The sequence below is a fragment of the Aotus nancymaae genome, unplaced genomic scaffold, assembly GCF_030222135.1.
Source record: "Aotus nancymaae isolate 86718 unplaced genomic scaffold, 86718_ANA_hifiasm-v0.15.2.pri h1tg000057l, whole genome shotgun sequence".
Lineage (NCBI taxonomy): Eukaryota > Metazoa > Chordata > Mammalia > Primates > Aotidae > Aotus > Aotus nancymaae.
Genome location: NW_026988471.1, coordinates 25,326,379 through 25,342,387, shown reverse-complemented (window position 1 = coordinate 25,342,387; position 16,009 = coordinate 25,326,379). Strand labels below are relative to the sequence as shown.

The following is a 16,009-nucleotide window of genomic DNA, read 5'->3' as shown; positions in this document are numbered from 1 at the left end:
CAGCCTTTGGAGTTTGATCCTGGCTCTGCCATTCAATCACTGTGTGATCTTGGGAAGGTTTGTAGTCAGTCCGAACCTGAATTTCCTCTGTAACATGGGGCTCACAGTGTCTACTTCATAGAGCTTTTGTGGACATTAAATAACATACGGTATATTTGTGTGTATGTATGTATACACACACATATACATATATATACACACACACATATACATATATATACACATACATATATACATATATGCATCAGGCTGTCTAGTACAGAATCTAATTCCTAGCAATGGTCTGTAAATGGATGCTGTTAAAATAAGAAATCCAGGGGCTTTTTTAGCTGTACAAAAATAAACATGATACAGCAAATATCAATAAAAGTAGGTTTCTAGAGGGGAAAACTGAGGCTCTGAAAGGTTAAGTGACTCACCCAAATCACAAAACTATTAAGGTAACAAGGCTAGGACTTGAAACCAGGTCTAGATGATTCCAAAGGCTGGGCTTGTCCCTTGTTCACTATTCTACGTAGGTTAAGGAGATGATCTGAGGGACCACAAAGGGAAGAAGCAGAATATCTTTTCTCCAGCAGTATGCACAGTGCTATGTACTAGTCATGCCCTTAGTTTAGATGAGTCTAAATCCTAACACAGGATTTTTAGACACCTTGTCTCTAAAAAACAAAAAAGTAAATAAAACTATTATTTACAAAGTGACAAATTGAACACTGTGCAGGTTTAAAGAGTGGTCTTTGTTCTCAATCAAGTATACATTGGAGTTTAAAACAAACTGTTACGTATTTTGGCTTTTTATTTGTTTGGGACAGTGTCTCCCTCTGTCACCCAGGCTGGAGTGCAGTGGCCTGATCACGGCTCACTGCAGTCTCAACCTCCTGGGCTCAGGTGATCCTCCCACCTCAGTCTCCCCAATAGCTGGGACTACAGGCACACACCACCACACCCAGCTAGTTTTTGTATTTTCAGTACAGATGGGGTTTTGCCAGGTTGTCCAGGATGGTCTCGAACTCCTGAGCTCAAGCAATCTGCCCACCTTGGCCTCCCAAAGTGCTGGGATTATAGGCGTGAGCCACTGTGCCCGGCTTGTTAAATACATTGAAAAGGCACAAGCAGACAAAAAAACAGCAGGGATAGGAAGGTTTGACTGGACTTGGGGGTTGTCCTGAATAAGGTAGAATACACCTCATGTTATTCTATTTTTAAATTTTAATTTATTTGGTTTTTGAGACAAGGTCTCACCCTGTCACCCAAGCTAAAGTACAGTGGTATGAATACAGCTCACTGTAGCCTCAACATCCCGGGCTCAAGGAACCCTCTCGCCTCAGTCTTCTGAGTAGCTGGGACCACAGGTGCGTGCCATCATATCTGGCTAATTTTTGTATTTTTGGTAGAGACAAGGTTTTGCCATGTTGCCCAGGCTGGTCTCTAACTCTTGGGTTCAAGCTACCCATCTGCCTCAGCCTCCCAAAATGCTGGGATTGCAGACATAAGCCACCGCTCCTGGCCCTCTCTAGCTTTATTTATAATACACTATTTTCATGCTCCATGTTTTTTCTTGCTCTAGATCAGATTTGGCAACACCTGGAGACAGTTGTTGTGGTGCCAACTGTGTGTACATGGGGCAGAGGTGGGGAGGAGTTTGTTGCTACTGCTATCTGGTGGGTAGAGGCCATGCTGAACATCCTATGACACACAGCATAGCCCCCCACAACAAAGAATTATTTTGCCCAAAATGTTAGTGCCGAAGTTGAGAAACCCTGCTCTAGATTCACCATGATGGATTTCTCCTCTGTCTCCAATCATGTTGGTGCGGCTCACATGGCTCTTGAGGAAACAATGTCAAGTTTAACCTCGTTTATCAGATGCAGCTTATCTTCTCTCTTCACTATACTACAGACTTCTAGAAGAAAGGTGCTAGGCATCATTCCTTGTTCATCCATAAAAGCATCCAGTACTGTGTTATTTATACTTTACATGTTCAATAAAGAATTGGGGAACACAGAGTCAAATCTGCAGGCATCACTCTATGTGGATTACACCCTATGCTCGTGTGTAATGTGTACAAGTTATCTCCCTGGTAGAAGCCTGGCAAGGAGAGAGAGAGGGATACCACTAGTCTTAATGGACCATGGTTTTCTGTAGATGAAATTACACAGATTAGAAAACATTTCTGATCATAAAGCCCAAAATGTTCCAACCGATAAATAACTGACCCATAACCCATAACCCTCTGCCGTAGTCAACATAATCGGCTTATAACCCATAACCCTCTGCCATAATCAACACTGCAGATGTGCCATCAGTCTGAAATGTCAACCAGCACAATGTTAAAATTCTTTAGCCTGTCTGGAGGTCTTTCTCCAGCCATCTTATATATTTTGTAACTGACTCTATTAACTCATTAGACTTATACAGAGATTCTGTAGAACACCACTTATTTCACTGTATCCGTCATTAAATCAGAGTTTTGAAGTAGTTGGCTGACCCATTAATTTTACCAATTCCTGGTATTTCCCAACTAAGAGAAGTAACTTAGTTATGGTAGATCTTAGGAGATTATTAAATGACTTTTGTTGTGAGTTTTATGTTCCCTTGAGTCTTAAGTCTCAAAAAAAAGACTAGAATAGGGGAGACCAAATGGCACCAGTAAGTAGGAGAAGATCACAAACAACAGTCCAGCCCAGGAAGCCTCTTTGTCCTTGTGGGTCTGAGACTACAACACCTCCCCCCACCCGCAAGATGCTGAGCAGCCAAGTAGCTCAAGCAAAAGGGGTCAGGCCAGGAAATCTGCTGTCCCCACAGGCTGAAGACTCCCTTTTCTCCATATCTACAGGCATTAAGCAGCCCAGCCTGTGAAAACTCCAACTCCCTCAGACAGAAGCAACAGAGATCAATAAGAAGCAGAAGGTCAATGGGAGCCTCTGCAGCACCAGATAAAACAAGCAGACCCAAATACCACTGCAAAGGCTCTGAAAATTAAACTGTTATTGAAACCACAATCCACCAAAACAGTCCAGGACCCGCACGGTAAACCTAAGTAAGCATGGTTACTGCCCGCCTAAGTAAGACTGGACATCCCCTAACACAATAGCCAAAATATCCAGGGTTCAACAGAAAATCACGATCTGAATGAAAGAAGACAATTAAAGGACACTAACACTGAGACAGATGTTAAAATTGTAAGAAAAATTCTGGAGTAGGCCGAGTGCAGTGACTCATGCTTATAATTCCAGCACTTTGGGAGGCTGAAGTGGGTGTATCACCTGAGGTCAGGGGATTGACACCAGCCTGACAAATATGGTGAAACCCTGTCTCTACTAAAAGTACAAAAATCAGCTGGGCATGGTGGCAGATGCCTGTAGTCCTAGTTACTCAAGAGGCTGAAACAGGAGAATTGCTTGAACCCAGGAGGCGGAGGCTGCAGTGAGCCGAGATCACGACACTGCACTCCAGCCTGGATTACAGAGAGAGACTCATCTCAAAAAACCAATAAATAAATAAATATTGGAACAGCTCTCATAAAAATGCTTCAAAAACTACTTAAAATTCTCTTGAAACATACAGAAAATATCAGCAAAGATAGAACTTATAGGGAGAGAGATCCAAGATGGCTGATCACTAGCAGCTCGGGATTGTAGCTCCCAGAGAAAACGCACAGAACGAGAGGACGTCACACTTTCAGACGAATTTTTGTTACCTACGGACTGGAAGATTCCCAGAAGAGGAGCCCCACGGGTCGCCAGGGCGACTCTCGTGGCCGGCGCCGTGGTTTTGCCGGCGCCCAGGCACGGCGGTTCTTGGTGCAGAGTAAATGGGACCGATCAATGTTTGGAGCTCCGGGAAGGCAGAATTACCCATTTACCTGATTGAAGAAGGGACTCAAGAGGGAAGCCAGACTGGAGATTCCCATGGCAGAAAAGCACCACGAATCTTGATGCCGCTGTTTTGGCTGGCGCAGCGGGTTGCTCAGATTTCGGCGCTGGGAATCAACAAGTTGGACGTCCACTCAGAGACCTAATTTGAAAGTAGGCAATTACAAAGACGACAGGTGGATGAACTCACAATGATGGGAAGAAACCAGCGTAAAAAGACTGAGAATACCCAAGATCAGAATGCCTCTCCTTCTACAGGGGATCACAGTTCCTCATCAACAAGAGAACAAGGCCTGATGGAGAACAAGTGCATTCCATTAACAGATTTAGGCTTCAGAAAGGGGATAATAAGGAACTTTAGTGAGCTAAAAGAACATGTTCTAGCCCAATGTAAAGAAACTAAGAACCTCGAAAAAAGGTTTGAAGAAATCCTAACGAGAATAGACAATTTAGAGAGGAATATAAGTGAATTAATGGAACTGAAGAACACAATACGAGAATTCCGTGAAGTATGCACAGGTTTTAACAGTCGAATTGATCAAGCAGAAGAAAGGATATCAGAGTTCGAAGACCAACTTAATGAAATGAAATGAGAAGACAAGATTAGAGAAGAAAGAGTAAAAAGGAATGAGCAAAGTCTCCAAGAAATATGGGACTATGTGAAAAGACCTAATTTACGATTGATAGGTGTACCTGCATGTCATGAAGAGAATGAATCCAAGTTGGAAAATATTCTTCAGGATATTATTCAGGAAAACTTTCCTAATTTAGTAAGGCAGGACAATACTCAACTCTAGCTAATCCAGAGAACACTACAAAGATATTCCTCAAGTAGAGCAACTCCAAGACACATAATCGCTAGATTCACTAGGGTTGAAATAAAGGAGAAAATTCTAAGGGCAGCTAGAGAGAAAGGTCACATTACCCATAAAGGGACGCCTATCAGACTCAGAGCAGACCTCTCACCAGAAACCCTACAAACTAGAAGAGAGTGGGGGTCAATATTCAATATCCTCAAAGAAAAGAATTTTCAACCCAGAATCTCATATCCCGCCAAACTAAGCTTTATAAGCGAAGTAAAAAGAAAATTTTTCACGAACAAGCAAGCACTCAGCGATTTCCTCACCACCAGGCCTGCTTTACAAGAGGTTCTGAAAGAAGCACTACAAACAGAAAGGAACAACCAGTATCAGTCATCCCAAAAACTTACCAAAACATAAAGAGTATCTCTATAATGAAGAATCTACATCAACTAATGGGCAAAATAGCCAGCTAGCTTTAAATGACAATATTGAACTCACAAATATTAATATTAATTCTAAATTTAAATGGATTAAATGCCCCAATCAAAGACACAGACAGGTAAATTGGATAAAAAGTCAAAACCCATCGGTACACTGTATCCAGATCTATTTCACAAGCAACGACATACAAAGACTCAAAACAAAGGGATAGAGGAAGATTCACCAATTAAATGGAGAGAAAAAAAAACAGGAGTTGTAACTTTCGTCTCTCACAAAATAGACTTTAATAGTAACAAAGACTAATCAAAACAGCATGGTACTGGTACCAAAACAGAGATATAGACCAATGGAACAGAACAGAGGCGTCGGAGGCGACACAACATATCTACAACCACCCGATCTTTGACAAATCTGAAAAAAACAAGCAATGGGGAAAGGATTCCCTGTTCAATAAGTGGTGTTGGGAAAACTGGCTAGCCATATGCAGAAAGCAGAAACTCGACCCCTTCCTGACACCTTACACTAAAATTGACTCCAGATGGATTAAAGACTTAAACATAAGACCTAACACCATAAAAACAGATGCTAGAAGGAAACCTAGGCAAAACCATTCAGGACATAGGCGTAGGCAAGGACTTTATGACCAAAACACCAAAAGCATTGGCAACAAAAGCCAAAATAGACAAATGGGACCTGATCAAACTCCACAGCTTCTGCACGGCAAAAGAAACAGTCAATAGAGTGAATCGGCAACCAACAGAATAGGAAAAAATTTTTGCAGCCTACCCGTCTGACAAAGGGCTGATATCCAGAATTTACAATGAGCTAAAAAAGATTTACAAGAAAAAAACAAACAAGCCCATTCTAAAGTGGGCGAAGGATATGAACGGACACTTTACAAAAGAAGACATACATGAGGCCAACAAACATATGAAAAAATGCTCATCATCACTGGTCATTAGAGAAATGCAAATCAAAACTACATTGAGATACCATCTCACGCCAGTTAGAATGGCGATCATTAAAAAATCTGGAGACAACAGATGCTGGAGAGGATGTGGAGAAATAGGAACACTTTTACACTGTTGGTGGGAGTGTAAATTAGTTCAACCACTGTGGAAGACAGTGTGGCGATTCCTCAAGGACCTAGAAATAGAAATTCCATTTGACCCAGCAATCCCATTACTGGGTATATATCCAAAGGATTATAAATCGTTCTACTATAAGGACACATGCACACGAATGTTCATTGCAGCACAATTTACAATAGCAAAGACCTGGAACCAACCCAAATGCCCATCGATGATAGACTGGACAGGAAAAATGTGGCACGTATACACCATGGAATATTATGCAGCCATTAAAAACGAGGAGTTCACGTCCTTTGTAGGGACATGGATGAACCTGGAAACCATCATTCTCAGCAAACTGACACAAGAACACAAAATCAAACACCACATGTTCTCACTCATATGCGGGTGTTGAACAAGGAGAACACATGGACACAGGGAGGGGAGCACTATACACGGGGGTCTGTTGGGGGGGACAGCAGGGGGGTGGGGAGTTGGGGAGGGATAGCATGGGGAGAAATGCCAGATATAGGTGAAGGGGAGGGAGGCAGCAAATCACACTGCCACGTATGCACCTATGCAACAACCTTGCATGTTTTTCACATGTACCCCAAAACCTAAAATGCAATAATAAATAAATAAATAAATAAATAAATATAGTAACAAAGACTAAAAGAAACAAAGAAGGATATTACATAATGGTAAAAGGATCAATGCAACAACAGGAGTTAATGATTATAAATATATATACACCCAATACAGGAGCACCCAGATACATAAGACAAGTTCTTAATGACTTATAAAGAGACCTGGACTCCCGCACAATAATAGCAGGAGAGTTTGACACCACATTGTTAATATTTGATGGATCAATGACATAGAAAATTAATAGGGACATTTATGATTTGAACTTAGACCTGGAATAAGTAAACTTAGTGAATTTTTATAGAATTCTCCACCCCAGGTCCACAGAACATACATTTTTCTCAGTATCATATTACACCTATTTTGAAAGTGACTACATAATTGGAAGAAAATCACTCTTCAGCATTTGCATAGCATTTCACAGACTTAAATGAAATATTGGTTGGCTGTTTGTCATTTTCTTCCCTTATTCCTTCCTGTCTCCGTTGTTAAGCACAATTATCGGCATAAAAGAGGTTTTTAATATCTATTTTTAGATTGCATTCCAGCCTGGGCAATAGAGCAAGAATCCTGTTCTCTCTCCCCCTTTTTCTTTCTCTTTCTCTCAAAAAAAAAAAAAAAAATAGAACTTATAAAAAGAAATGAAATAGAAATTATAGAAATGAAACCTACATTAAGAAATTTTAAAACTCACTAGATGAAATCAATAGGAGAGTAGAGATGACAGAGGATAGAATCAGTGAGCTTAAGGACAGGTCAATACAATTACTCAATATGGACAGAAAAAAATAACACTGAAAAAAAGTTAACAGAATCTCAAGGCATTGTGGGATAACAACAGAAGATTCAACATTCATAGCATCAGCATTCCAGAAGGAAAAGAGAGAGTAGGGTAGGAAGAGTATTCAAAGAATTGACAGGGTGTTGTAGCTCACACCTGTCAACCCAGCACTTTGGAAGGCCAAGGTGGGCGGATCACTTGAGGTCAGGAGTTGAAGACCAGCCTGGCCAATGTGGTAAAACCCCATGTCCACTAAACTAGCCAGCATAATGGCACACACCTAATCCCAGCCACTAGGGAGGCTGAGGCAAGAGAATCGCTAGAACCTGAAAGGCGGAAGTTACAGTGAGCAGAGATCACACCATTGATGCAGTCTGGGTGAGAGAGTGAGACTCCGTCTCAAAAAAAGAAAAAAGAGTATTCAAAGAATTAACAGCTGAAAACATCTCTTATTTGGTTAAAGACATATACATAGGTTGGGCACAATGGCACACGCCTATAATCCCAGCACTTTGGGCAGACAAGGCAGGCAAATTGCTTGAGCTCAGGTGTTGCTTGAGACAAGGCTGGGCAACGTGGTGAACCCCCACCTCTATAGAAAATACAAAAATTAGTTGGGTGTGGTGGTACAAATCTGTAGTCTCAGCTACTCAGGAGGCTAAGGTGGGAGGATCGCTTGAGCCCAGAAGGCTGAGGCTGCAGTTAGCTGAGATCGCACTACTGCACTCCAGCCTGGGCAACAGAATGAAACCCTGTCTCAAAAAACAAAAACCTGGCCAGGAGCGATGGCTCACACCTGTAATCCCAGCACTTTGGAAGGCTGAGGCGGGAGAATCAAGAGGTTCAGGAAATAGAGACCATCCTGGCTAACATGGTGAAACCCCGTCTCTACTAAAAATACAAAAAAGTAGCCAGGCATGGTGGCACGCGCCTGTAGTCCCAGCTACTCAGGGAGGCTGAGGCAGGAGAATCGCTTGAACCCAGGAGGCGCAGGTTGCAGTGAGCCGAGATCATGCCACTGCACTCCAGCCTGGGTGGCAGAGCGAGACTTGGTCTCACAAACAAAAAACAAACAAACAAACAAACAACAACAAAAAAAAACCTGAAGACGTTAACAGGATTTAAAAAGAAAAAAGAAATAAACCTGCAGATTCAAGAAACAAAGTGAATCTAAATAGGATAAATCTAAATAAGTCCACCAAGACTAAGTCCACCAAGATACATCATAATTAAACTTCTGAAAACTAAATCCAAAGAAAAGTCTTGAAAGCAGTCAGAGAGAAACAACACATTACTATAGGAAACACCAATTCAAATGGCAATAGATTTCTCAACTAAAACCACATAGGCCAGAAGGAAGTGGCATGACATTTCACAAATGCTGAATGAAAAGAACTGTCAGTTGTGAATTCTATATCTAATGAACCAGCTTCAGACTAAGTAAAACTAAAAGTAGTAGTTTACTAAAAGGAGTAGACCTATTCTTACAGAATGACTAATGGAAGCCATTCAATAGAATGGAAACGATAAAAGAAGCAATCCTGTAGCACCAGGAAGAAAAAACAGAAAGAGCAGGAGTAAGTATATACCACAGACTATGCTTCTCATAAATCGTATAAATCACATTTGACGACTGGAACACAAATTTTAATACCATCTCATACTCAAGAATCTAAACGGAAGTACGCTTTCCACACTTCACTTGAAGTGGTAAAATGTTATCAGTAGACGGTGATAAATCACATGGATATACTGTAATACCCAGTTGAAACAGTTAAGAAAACTATGTAAAGACATACAAATAAATACAATACTATAAATAAATCAAGACAGAATCCTAAAATACGATCCATGGGGAAGTCAAGAAAAAGAAACAGAGGAATGAGAAATAGAGAAAACAAACAAAAAAATGGCAGACAAACTCACCTATCAATAATTACTTTAAATATATATGGTGTAAATATGCAAATCAAAAGGCAAGGACTGGCAGAATGGGCAAAAAAAAAACACAAAAAACTCTAAACTATATGCAGTTTACAAGAAATTCATTTAGTTTCAAGGTGTCTTTCAAATTAAACATGCACTTACCACACAACCCAGCAACAGCATTTTCTGCACATTTATCCCAGAGAATGGAAAATGTATGCCCATACCAAAACATTTATACAGATGTTCATAGAAGTTTTATTTTTAATAGCCAAAACCTGGAAACAATTCGGATATCATTCAATGGATAAACAGTTAGAAACTGTGGTACATCCATGCCAAAGAATACTACTCAGCAATAAAAAAGAATGAACTATGGACACGGTAACTTGGAAGACTCTCCAGAGACATACCATGAGTGGGGGTTGCAGGGAAGCCAGTCCCAGATGGTTACATACTGTATGATTCCATTAAACACTTGAAATGACAGAATTATAGAAATGTAGGACAGACTAGTATCAGGAAGGTGGGCTTGAGGAGATACTAGGGAAGTACATGTGATTTTAAAAGGAGAACAATACATTGAAAGTATTCTGTATCTTGATTGGGGTGGTGGGCACATGCGTCTATACACATGATAAAAATCACCAAGCCTTCATCTTAAAAATAAAATAAAATAAATGAAACCCCGTCTTTAAAAAAAAATCACCTAGCACCCCACACACATACATACATCTGGGTACCAGTAAAACCAGGTGGATTATATCAGAAACAATATTCTGGCTGTGATACTGCACTATGGTTTCATACAATGCTACCTTTAGGAGAATCTGCATAAAAGGTTACTTCTTACAACTGCTTATGGCTTACATTTTTTGGGTATAGTTTAATTTTCTATAGTGAGCAATGGACAGCTATTGTTTCTGCCTGACCAATATCCATTCCCTCTTCTGTAAAGAATGCTCAATTTTGGCTGGGCATGGTGCCTCATGCCTGTAATCCCAGCACCTTGGAAGGCTGAGGCAGGTGGATCACTTGAGGATAGGAGTTCAAGACCAGCCTGACCAACATAGTGAAACCCAATCTTTATTAAAAATACAAAAAATTAGCTGGGAGTGGTGATGTGCACCTGTAATCCCAGTTACTCGGGTGGCTGAGGCAGGAAAATTGCTTGAACCCAGGAGGCAGAGGTTGCAGTGAGCCAAGATTGTACCAACACACTCCAGTCTGGGCATCAGAGCAAGATTATGTCTTTAAAAAAAAAAAAAAAAGAATGCTTAATTTTGCTTTGGGGAACTATGTCCTACCCTACTGGAAGCAGTCTTACTGAGCCCATCCATCAAGATGTCTCACCATCCCTGGGCATTGGGCCAACAAGTTCACTCTTCCTTAAAGTTTAACCTTGACCAGAATAGACAATGACTAATTTAGCCCAGCTGGAATGTCTTGATGAGACTAGGCATTAGTTCTATCTACCTGATCTCTGAAGCTGCCTTCCTCCTCCTAATTTCAGAGCCTGTTTCTTGCTTTGAGTCTGAGTCTTGCCTTTACCTCCACATTCTTCAAATAAACCTCATTTTGCTTAAGTTATTCGCATTTGGTTCCTATCATTTGCACTTAAACAACCCAATCAATGGCCAGGCCTGGTGACTTATGCTTGTAATCCCAGCACTTTGGGAGGCTGAGGTGGGCCTTCCTTGACTTGAGGTCAGGAAGTCAAGACCAGCCTAGCCTACATGGTAAAACTCCATCTCTACTAAAAATGCAAAAATTAGCCAAGAGTGGTGGCAGATGCCTGTAATCCCACCTACCTGGGTGGCTGAGACAGGAGAATCACTTGAAACCTGGGAGGTAGAGGTTGCAGTGAGCCGAGATCGTACAACTGCACTCCAGAGCTTGGGTGACAGAGCAAGACTCTGTCTCCAAAATAAATAAGTGAATATGCTTCCTTCAAACAAAATAACACAAAACAAAAATTTACCTAGTTTTTTATTTTTAATTATAATTTTAACTTGGTAAGACATTAATTAAGCTCTCATCCACAAACTCTTGCTTACAATAAATAGGTTCTTACAAATGAACTTAATGAACTACAGATTTAACTAGAGTTAAAAAGACTAATTAAGCTCTAACTATAACTCAAGCATGCCATGTTCACATAACATTGAAATACATGGACATGACTGTTGGCCTCAAGTCTCACAGGCAAGTTAGACAATAATATAACACGGGAGCTCTAAAAGGCCATGCCCACACACAAAAGGCCAATTCACTAAAGGATCCAGACTACGGTGTTTAACCCATTCTGCTCTGGTTTTAAGTATCATGCCCCTAGAGGATTTCTCAATTTTTTTTTTTTTTTTTGAGATGGAGTCTGGCTCTGTTGCACAGGCTGGAGTGCAGTGGAATGATCTCAGCTCACTGCAACCTCTGCCTCCCAGGTTCAAGCAATTCTCCTGTCTCAGCCTTCCAAGTAGCTGGGACTACAGGTGCCTGACACCATGCCTGGCTAATTTTTGTATTTTTTTAGTAGAGACAGGTTTCACCATGTTGGTCAGGCTGGTCTCAAACTCCTGACCTCAGGTGATCCACTCACCTTGGCCTCCCAAAGTGCTGGGATTACAGGCGTGAGCTCCCGTGCCTGGCCAGTTTACCAATATTTTATCTAAATTAGAGCATAAACATACATTTTCACTCTTACAGCTATAAAGCAAACGTTAATATACACTTTTCCAGTCTATTAAATATTTTCATTATTAATCTGCAAAATACTTGGTATCCTAATGCTATTATAAGTCAAATGTTGATTTTAATAAATTTTAATGTAGATTGGATTTCTAAACTTATGATCAAACAATGAATACAAATTGCAAGAACCAAAAAAAGCACACTTAATGAATAAACATTGACATAATGATATTGATATTACTTAGTTTCTGGACAATTATTTAGTTTTGTAAAGTAAAACTCATGCATCCAAAGGTAAGTTAAATTTATAAAAGTGTGCTTTATAATTGCAGAATACTTCTTTAGAATAAAGTAATACTTCTTTCCTTCTGGAGTTGGAATGCAGTGCAGGAAAATGAAAGAAGGAAAAAAAAAAAGCTTTTTTCTTACAAAGCAATAATAAAGACCAAAGCTAAACTGTCCCTTCCCCTTCCAGCAATATCCACAATTCCCCAAATTAGCAACCCCTCATTATGCTACATAAAACATTAATTTCTTCATTAAAATTTACAAGTTAGCCAAAAATATCATATCAAAATATATCTAACAATACAAAAATTTAGCTAAATAGTCTAAAATGCTTCAGAAAACAGTTGCAGTAATTTGATTATGTAACAGAGTAAAACTGTTAGGGCAATTTACAGTTAAATGTGAATACAATGAATACTTTCCATTCTTTAATATTCTTCCCATGCATTTCAATGTCAAGGAGCCATCATAAAGCCATCAGCTATGGACTTAAGGTTTATGAGCTTCCCTGTGACCCATAATAGAGCTCTTGAGGATTTGAACTACAATAGATAAGAATACTCTTTTCCGTCAAGACCCAAGCATTTTGTTGTCATTTTTTCATTATTAATCCTTCTTGACATCCCAATCAGATTTGTGAACCTCAAAGCAGATTGCAACTAATAGATAGGGAAGATGAATGGGCACAGTGGCTCATGCCCAGGCCAAAGCAGGAGAATTGCTTGAGCCCAAGAGTTCAAGATCAGCCTGAGCAACATAGTGAGACCCCATCTCTACAAGCATATTTTAAAGATGTTTAAAAAGAAGAGGAGGAAGAAGATGCAGGCTTAACCACGAAGGTATCAGCCAACCTTAGATATAATTATCAATACAATAAATAATGTTCTTCATTTTAAAACAAAGCTCTTTCTAATGAAATCCTAGCGAACAATCAAATGATCTACTCTGCAGGGGTAAGGATTTCTGCTGGAAAGTCACAGAGAACATTGACTTTATTTCCCTTGCTATATACTTTTTCATGTGGAGAGATGGGGAAAAAACAGGTGCTCTGATTGGTTTTTGTATAAAGTAAGCTAAAACATATAACCTTAAATACTGTAGGAAAGAGATCAAAATGTTTACTGAGCATGATCTTTGCTGGGTGGTTCCCAGAGTTCTTTACAATCTAGGCAGCTGGCCACACGAATTCATTAGCTTTATAACTTACATATATTCATCTTATATGTAATATATGTGTGAAAGATTCATAGTCATCAAAATTACTAATTATATATCATGAACCCTTGGGATCACTCATGAATTGTCTAATTCAGAAAATGCCCAATTCATGGATGATAAATTCATGAACAAATAATCTTCCTAATTTATTTACCCTCTTCTGTTTATGAATGGAAAGACAAGAAAAGCTATTCAGAGAATAGGCTCTCAAGAATGGAATACTTTACTATTTTTCTCTTCTTTCCTAAAAACTCTATTTCTCTATTAGCTGATATAAGAAGAGTCAATTAAATACAGCTAACTAAATGAGCAAAGCAGGTTAAGGAAACTCCAAAGGCAGGGAGGGGGAAAGCACTAAAGGGAATAGCTACTTTAGAAAGAAGGCATTAACTCCTACACTTAATGCTATAAAAGCACATCTGTCAACACCAATGGCAGCCACAGCTGATGGAGGGGAAAAAAACCTATTGTATATCTAGCCTAAGAGTAGAAGCAGTAATGAGTAACAGTAAAGAATTAACAGGCACGGTTTCAACGAGTATTCAGGGTGTGTATTCTGTCAACAGTGTGTATGCTTAATGTGTAGATTTAATTGTTTTATATTTTATAACAAGCCAAAATATCAAAATTGCACACTAGTCTCAAGTTCTTATCTGTTAGATATATACTGACATATTCATATGATAAAATGACTGCAATTTATTTCAGAACACCCAAGTTTGTGTAAAGACTATTTATAGTTTATGATGGAGGATGTATACTTTTGTTTGAGTTTAGAATTTTCCAAAAGTAAAAATTTATATTTTAAAAAAGTGTCTTTAGGCCAAGTGTTGTGGCTTACACCTATAATCCCAGTAGTTTGGGAGGCCAAGGTGGGAGGATCCCTTAAGTCCAGGAGTCTAAGACCAGCCTGGGCAACACAGAGACCTTGTCTCCACCCAAAATTTAAAAATTAGCCAGGAATGGTGGTGTGTGCCTGTGGTACCAGCTGCTAGAGAGGCTAAGGTGGGAGAATCACTTGAGGCTGCAGCGAGCTGTGATTGGGGAAAAAAAAAACCAAGAGGCGGCCAGTGAGCTGTGATTGGAAAAAAAAAATACAAGAGGCAGCCAGTGAACTGTGATTGGAAAAAAAAAAAACAAGAGGCGGCCAGTGAGCTGTGATTGGAAAAAAAAATACAAGAGGCAGCCAGGTACAGTGGCTCATGACTGTAAACTTTGGGAGGCCAAAGCAAGAGGACCACTTGAGTCCAAAAGTTCAAGACCAGCCTGAGCAACATGGCAAAACTCCATCTCTACAAAAAATACAAAACATTAGCCAAGCATGACGGCGCACGCCTGTGGTCTCAGCTACTTAGGAAGTCAAGGCTGCAGTGAGCCATGATTGTGCCACTGCACTCTAGTCTGGGTTACAGTGAGACCCTGTCTCAAAGAAAAAAAAAAAGAAAAAGAAAGAAGTTACATTAACTCATGTGTTTAGCTGAACCTGTATAGTTTTATGTATTACATAAATACGTAGTAGCTAATATTTATTCCCCAAAAGGTTGGACAGGTTCCCCAGCAAAGGGCTTTACAGCAAAGCTCTTCTAGTACCTAGCAGGCAGTTTTCCTGTGGCCACCTCAGGTTACAGCACCAATGAACTTTGTCATCCACGGAACCAGAGCCCTGCTTTCTCTTTACCTTTGCAGAGTTAATCCCTGGTTAATCTGTTAATAACTTCCAGCTGATAACGCTCCTGTTCAAATTACTGTGTAGTTTCTGGTCTTCTGATCAGACCCTAAGAACTATAGAACTGTATAGCTCAGAGGCTTACAGAGAACATTTAAATAAACTATCAATGCCCAAAATCTCAGAAACAGTGCCATGAAGCTGTGTGGGAGGAGCTATGGGAACATATTTGGGAGGCTGCTGTTTGAATCACCTCTGACACTTCCTGACCAATGGCATAGTTTGTAATGACAAGAAGAAATTGGGCTCGAGTTGGGAGAAACTTAAAAACAAACTGGGGCACTAGGTGCTCTTTGTTTCTCTGCAAACTGTAAAATCAACATCATCGGACAAAAAGGAAAGTGCTCTTTTAAACGGCTATTTTATATCCTGATGGCTAATGACAGCCATTTTGCCATAAATGTTACTTTGATTCAAGGTAACATAGAATTCTGAATGGTTTCCCTTAGAGAGTAACTGAAGTATACCATCAAAATGTACACAAGTGGACACATCTCTCTGAATCCTTGGTTTTATTTCTAGTGTCTTAGAGGGAAACAAAATACCTA

At 39.9% G+C, this 16,009-nt stretch overlaps 1 protein-coding gene across 4 annotated transcripts in view; it reads right to left on the bottom strand.

The window, feature by feature from the left end:
- The window catches only part of LOC105712647 (glucokinase regulatory protein-like), a 55,332-nt gene that overhangs the window by 10,276 nt on the left and 29,047 nt on the right, over nucleotides 1-16,009 (bottom strand). The window lies entirely within an intron of this gene.